Source organism: Babylonia areolata, chromosome 23, assembly GCF_041734735.1.
Source record: "Babylonia areolata isolate BAREFJ2019XMU chromosome 23, ASM4173473v1, whole genome shotgun sequence".
Taxonomy (NCBI): domain Eukaryota; kingdom Metazoa; phylum Mollusca; class Gastropoda; order Neogastropoda; family Buccinidae; genus Babylonia; species Babylonia areolata.
Genome location: NC_134898.1, coordinates 25,914,383 through 25,921,882, shown reverse-complemented (window position 1 = coordinate 25,921,882; position 7,500 = coordinate 25,914,383). Strand labels below are relative to the sequence as shown.

The window sequence follows — 7,500 nt, the reverse complement described above, 5'->3', positions numbered from 1 at the left end:
CTCTCTCTCTCTCTCTCTCTCTCTCTCTGGCTGGTTCGTTGCCTGTCTATCTGTCTGTCTGTCTGTTTGTATACCCGCCCTCCTTCCAGTTCCAACCCCTGTCCCTCGTTCACATGATTATAATAAAAACACACATGAGAAATGTGCCATGCGTTAACCCACAAAACCCGGTCGATTCTTAGAACGAAACGAACACACCCAGACCAACCTCCAGCTTTTAGTTGCGAGTGCTCATTTTTCAAATCACGCGGGTACGTGGGAAGTAGCTGCAGTGTTGGCCGTCTGTCCGTGTGTGTGTGTGTGTGTGTGTGTGTGTGTGTGTGTGTGTGTTTGCGTGTGTGTTTGTTGTTGTTGTTTTTGTTTGGGGGGTTGTTGTTGGGTTTTTTGTGGGGGTTTTTGTTTGTTTGTTTGTTTGTTTTCTCATTGGAGGATTAAAAAGATAGCGTTATACTCGTAACCCCCCAAAAAAACACAAAAAACAACAACAACAACAACAAAAACAACACATGAATAAATAGATAAATAAATAGATGAATAAGTCATCATCATCATCATCATCATCATCATCATCACAATCATAGTAACGGCATCAACGATGATGATGAGAACAACAATAAGAGAAAGAATTATTATTGTTATTAGTATTATTATTATTATCATTATTATTATTATTGTTCACTACAGCTGCAACAACAACTACTACTACTACTACTACTGTTACTGCATGTGGCAGTGCTTCCCTCTTCCATGCTTGCTGGGAGGGAATTGCATCGTTGACCTTGACCTTTCGAGCAAGGGTATAAAGTTTACGAGGTTGCAGTTAATTAATTGTTTAATTAACGAACAACATAAAACTGACATATACAGCCAACAACTGCCAAGTGAGCAACTCAACATTTCCAGGCCGCAAAATTAGCACCGCCCAATAAATCAGCCCTCTCGTGACGTACAGAGGGATGATGACAACCACAAAATGCAATCCGAGACTATATCCGAGATGATTTGCCTTGCAATCTTTATACCTGTTTAAAAGGTCAAGGACAACTCCCCAAGCTGGCATGCCGGAAAATTGAAGCACTGTAACTTGTAGTAGTAGTAGTAGTAGTAGTAGTAGTAGTTTTCCATGCCCAGATTAATAGATTCTACGCCTGAAACTGACGCAAACAATGTAATGACGTCAATTCTGAGACGAAAACGTCACCGGAAGCCGCAGAAAACAACATGAGGAAATAAAACGGGGGGAAAAAAAACAAACAAACAAAAACCTTTTCAAATACTTAAAAAGTTGTGTCAGCAAGTAGATTGTGTCAACAACTAGCCGACAGACCTATTAGCAATACTCAGCTGTTGGCCAACTGAGGCCGAATGATTCGCGCTTACGGCTGGGAACGGCTGTGATTGGCTGCCGGAGCAGACGACGGGTTTGGCAGGCAGGGGGCGTCTTGGTACTGGGGCTAGCCAACACAAAGCAAACAGATAGGCTCAGTTTGAATCCGTGTGACAGGGCCAGCATATGTAATTAACCAGACATGGAGTGTAATAGAAACTACTTTGCATTGATATGACATGGCCAGCATAATTAATTAACCAAAAACGGAGTGTTAATTCAATACAAACTCCCCTCATTCCGAAGCCGAACTCATTCGTTCAGGTTTCTTTCTTTTAGTACACTTTTTTAAAACGCCTTATTTATGTCAAGATTTGTCCAGAACGCAGTACAGGGTCAGATTCAGATGATTTTATTCATTAAGACCAGAGTCCCTTATGAACAAAGGGCGATAACAGATTTTGCAAATGTCACTGTAATTGTTAGCGTCTGCTCTACTGCTTTTGCATCCCAGTAACTGAAAGAAATGAAGACAATACCTTCTCTCTTAAACTTAAAACCTCCATACAGATACCCTGCCAGGTTAGGCATAATACCGTCATCATTAAATGCCATCAACAAACAGAGTCTAAACCAACATGGATATTCATAATACTTTTTTTTTTTTTTTTAATAAGTTTCAAACGCAGATCACTCAAAACAGGACACTGCACCACAAAAATAAACTTTGTCTTCAGTTGATTACTTGCACAAGGGACACAGAGTTTCGGAACTGCATGCATTTTTTTTTTTATATAGCGGTACCTGTGCACATTTATTCCAAAAATACCAAATCTAAATCTTAAATAAACACAGGGACAGAGAGAGTGAGAAAGTGAAAAGAGAGGAGGAATAAAGGGGGGGAAAAAAAACACGAAAACCATATACAATATACAAAGAGGAATGAACAACTCTGGAACCCAAGATGACAACACTCACTACGTATAGAAAGGGTTAATACAAGGCCCCGTAGCTTGCCTTTTAACGGCCATCGGGACAGTGGATTTATATCCACCGTGTCCAAGGTTGCTCGGCGTAGGGAGGCGGGAACCCAGATCCTCTGCTATACAGCAGTGTACTGAATCATACATGAAAGGGGAAAGAAAAGGTCCATCCAGGGCAGACTTTCCTGTAGGTGGTGGAGGTGGGAAGGGGGTTGGGTTGGGTTGGGGGTGGGGTGGGGGGACATTATTGATCAGTGACAGAGCTCCATGCATCTCCAGGGGACGGTGGGGGGGTGGGGGGGTGTTAGGGGTTGAGGGAGGTGGGGTGAGGACACTCTCTCTCTCTCTCTCTTGCTCCCCCCCCCCTCTCTCTCTCTCTCTCTCCTTCTCGTTCTCCCCCAATCTCTCCCAGTGTCTCTCAGTCTGTCTTTGCATGTGTGTTTTTTTCGCTACAGTGGCCTATGTCCCCTTTCTTTCTTTATTTATTTCCTCTTTACCTCCTCTCTTCATCCTCCATTTCTTTCTCCTTCTGTTCCTCCTCTTCTCTTTTCATCCACTTTGATCTGCGTCTTCTTTATTTGTTCATCCTCATTTTTTCCTATTTCTTTTATGTCTTTTTCTCCCTCCCCTCTTCCCCCCCCCCCCTCCCCCATCGTTCTCTCTTTCACTTTTTCACTTTCTCTTCTTTAGACTTCCTGCTGTCAGGGTTCATTTCTTCTCTCTTTTTCGTCTGCTCCTTTACCTCAGTCCCTCTTGACTTCTTCTTCATCTTCTTCTTCCCATTATTATTATTATTATTATTATTATTATTATTATTATTTCCTCGTGTTCTTCTTGTTCTTGTCCTTGTTCTTCCTCTCCTTGTTTCTTCTTCTTCTTCTTCTTCTTCTTCTTCTTCTTCTTCTTCTTCTTCTTCTTCTTCTTCTTCTTCTTCTTCTTCTTCTTCTTCTTCTTCTTCTTCTTCTTCTTCTCCTCCTCCTCCTCCTCCTCCTCTTTCTTCTTCTTCTTCTCCTTCTTCTTCTCCTCCTCCTCCTTCTTCTTCTCCTCCTCCTCCTCCTCCTTCTTCTCCTCCTCCTCCTCTTTCTCCTTCTTCTTCTTCTTCTTTTTCTCCTCCTCCTTTTCCTCTTCCTTCTTCTTCTTGTTATCGTTCATCTTGTTCTTCTTGTTCTTAACTCTTCTACTACTACTACTACTACTACTACTCCTACTACTACTACTACTTCCTCTTCTTCTGCTCCTACTGCTCTTCCTCCTCCTCCTCCTCCTCCTCCTCTTCATTCTTCTCCTTCTTTCCCAGCGTTGACTTTTATCATGATCTGTAGAGTTGTTGTTTATAGACATAATATATATAAAAACAAGCCAGTGAGTCCATTGACACCGTGGTGGTGGTGATGGTTGGGTGGTGGGTTCCCCCCCCCCACCCCCCACCCCCGCCCCCCCGAAAGACTATCAACCAGACACGTGATGTTGAAAAGGAGTTACGTTTTCTTTATTTCTCTGTGGAGAGTTGCGCTGGCGCGTTTTGGCTGTGATGAATAAAGAGTTCTGTTTCTCCCAAGGGGATGAGTTATTGTCGTAAAGCAGGTCCACTTGATGGCGTTCCTTGGGGGGGGGGGGGGAGAAGTGGGGAAGGGGGTCTGGGGGGGTCTGGGGGGGTCAGGGGGGGGTGGGGGGCGGCTGACCGTATAGATGTCAGAGCGGACTCTTGTCTGCGCCTTCTGTGGTCCTTTGTGGAAGTGGTCACGGCAAAAGGGGTTTTATGCCCACAGATGTCCCCGTCCATCAATTAATTCCCAGAGCAGCGATATCTCTCTCTCTGTCTCTCTGTCTCTGTCTCTGTCTCTCTCTCTCTCTCTCTCTCTCTCTCTCTCTCTCTTAGTAGTCTCTGTCTCTTATTCTGTTTGTCTGTTTTCTTGCTCCGCTACCAGCTCTTTCATCATCACCGTACTCATCGTCGTCATCATCAGCACCCTCTTCTTCTTCTCCTCCTCCTCCTCCTTTTTCTTCTTCTTGTTCTCCTTCTCCTTCTCCTCCTCCTCCTCTCTTCTTCTTTTTCTTCTTCTTGTTCTCCTCCTCCTCCTCCTCCTCCTGCTCATGTACATCAATGTACATCTCGGATTGTTAGAGCGGAGTTCCCGACGAGGCAGAGTCCCCGACGAGAAAGCAAGAATCCCACGTTCGATTTCTGCAGGGACAGACTAGGGCTTGTTCTTCCAACCCTTCTCCACAGACCTTGTGTGATGACATGGTTACTAGCCTTTCAAATGGTTCCAACCCTTCTGCACTAGACCTTGTGTGATGACATGGTTACTAGCCTTTCAAATTCTTCCAACCCTTCTCCACTAGGCCTTGTGTGGTGACATGGTTACTAGACTTTCAAATTCTTCCAACCCTTCTCCACTAAACCTTGTGTGGTGACATGGTTACTAGCCTTTCAGATTCTTCCAAGCCTTCCCCACTAGACCTTGTGTGATGACATGGTTACTAGCCTTTCAAATTCTTCCAACCCTTCCCCACTAGACCTTGTGTGATGACATGGTTACTAGCCTTTCAAATGGTTCCAACCCTTCTCCACTAGACCTTGTGTGGTGACATGGTTACTAGCCTTTCAAATGGTTCCAACCCTTCTCCACTAAACCTTGTGTGATGACATGGTTACTAGCCTTTCAGATTCTTCCAACCCTTCTCCACTAGGCCTTGTGTGGTGACATGGTTACTAGACTTTCAAATTCTTCCAACCCTTCTCCACTAAACCTTGTGTGATGACATGGTTACTAGCCTTTCAAATTCTTCCAACCCTTCTCCACTAGGCCTTGTGTGGTGACATGGTTACTAGCCTTTCAAATTCTTCCAACCCTTCTCCACTAGGCCTTGTGTGGTGACATGGTTACTAGCCTTTCAAATGGTTCCAACCCTTCCCCATTAGACCTTGTGTGATGACATGGTTACTAGCCTTTCAAATGGTTCCAGCCCTTCTCCACAGACCTTGTGTGATGACATGGTTACTAGACTTTCAAATTCTTCCAACCCTTCTCCACTAAACCTTGTGTGGTGACATGGTTACTAGCCTTTCAGATTCTTCCAAGCCTTCCCCACTAGACCTTGTGTGATGACATGGTTACTAGCCTTTCAAATGGTTCCAACCCTTCTCCACTAGACCTTGTGTAATGACATGGTTACTAGCCTTTCAAATGGTTCCCACCCTTCTCCACTAGACCTTGTGTGATGACATGGTTACTAGCCTTTCAAATTCTTCCAACCCTTCTCCACTAGGCCTTGTGTGGTGACATGGTTACTAGCCTTTCAAATTCTTCCAACCCTTCTCCACTAAACCTTGTGTGGTGACATGGTTACTAGCCTTTCAGATTCTTCCAAGCCTTCCCCACTAGACCTTGTGTGATGACATGGTTACTAGCCTTTCAAATGGTTCCAACCCTTCTCCACTAGACCTTGTGTGATGACATGGTTACTAGCCTTTCAAATTCTTCCAACCCTTCTCCACTAGACCTTGTGTGGTGACATGGTTACTAGCCTTTCAAATGGTTCCAACCCTTCTCCACTAGACCTTGTGTGATGACATGGTTACTAGCCTTTCAAATTCTTCCAACCCTTCCCCACTAAACCTTGTGTGATGACATGGTTACTAGCCTTTCAAATGGTTCCAACCCTTCTCCACTAAACCTTGTGTGGTGACATGGTTACTAGCCTTTCAGATTCTTCCAAGCCTTCCCCACTAGACCTTGTGTGATGACATGGTTACTAGCCTTTCATATGGTTCCAACCCTTCTCCACTAGACCTTGTGTGATGACATGGTTACTAGCCTTTCATATGGTTCCAACCCTTCTCCACTAGACCTTGTGTGATGACATGGTTACTAGCCTTTCAAATGGTTCCAACCCTTCTCCACTAGACCTTGTGTGGTGACATGGTTACTAGCCTTTCAAATTCTTCCAACCCTTCTCCACTAGACCTTGTGTGGTGACATGGTTACTAGCCTTTCAAATTCTTCCAACCCTTCTCCACTAGACCTTGTGTGGTGACATGGTTACTAGCCTTTCAAATTCTTCCAACCCTTCCCCACTAGACCTTGTGTCATGACATGGTTACTAGCCTTTCAAATTCTTCCAACCCTTCTCCACTAGACCTTGTGTGGTGACATGGTTACTAGCCTTTCAAATTCTTCCAACCCTTCTCCACTAGACCTTGTGTGGTGACATGGTTACTAGCCTTTCAAATTCTTCCAACCCTTCTCCACTAGACCTTGTGTGGTGACATGGTTACTAGCCTTTCAAATTCTTCCAACCCTTCTCCACTAGACCTTGTGTGGTGACATGGTTACTAGCCTTTCAAATGGTTCCCACCCTTCTCCACTAGACCTTGTGTGGTGACATGGTTACTAGCCTTTCAAATGGTTCCATGTGCAGCAAGCGCCCACCAAATACTAACGAACACCTTGCAATGTGATGGGAATGGTACCCTCAGAAAATCTACATTGACGAGTAAACGAATTCATACGTGTACGTAAATACAGAACAGAGAAGAACAACCACAGGAAAAATGCTGGTCATGGAAACACGCTTACCCTCGCGCATAGAAATTCAAATTTCACGCAGAGAAGCCCATTGTGACTGAAGAGTAATGATACTCATAAATACAATACACGGTGTCTAGATGGACGAGAGGTGTACAGTCTGGTATCGGATCGTTCTGGGAATCCACTATAGGAAACATCATCCCTCAGTGCAGCAGTATCCGTGACTGATGTGGCTGGCTGCAGTGGTAGTAGTGTTATCTCCGTGGTATCTTTTTTGGGGGGGTTACCCTCCTGGGGAACTGGGGAGCTATTTCACTGGGTTGTCTGTCCAGACCGGGTGCAACTTCGCCGCTTACTGCGCTGGTTACTAACAAATTGGTCGAGAACTTTTCGCCGGCAACTGTTCGCGCACAACTGGCACGTTATTTGTCTGTATGGGTGAGTGGGTGGGTGTTTGTGTGAGGGCCCATATTTGCATGTTATGTTTGTGTCTGTGTGTATGTACGTTTGTATGTTTGTGTAGGCATGGTGTGTGTGTGTGTGTGTGTGTGTGTGTGTGTGTGTGTGTGTGTGTGTGTGTGTGTGTGTGACTGTGTGTGGTTGTATTTGTTAGCGCGAGTGGTTGTTTCTTCATTTGTGTGCAGATCTGCATGTG

At 44.7% G+C, this 7,500-nt stretch overlaps 1 protein-coding gene across 2 annotated transcripts in view; it reads left to right on the top strand.

Annotated features, from left to right (window-relative positions):
* The window catches only part of LOC143297901 (protein still life, isoform SIF type 1-like), a 355,426-nt gene that overhangs the window by 255,317 nt on the left and 92,609 nt on the right, over positions 1 to 7,500 (top strand). The window lies entirely within an intron of this gene.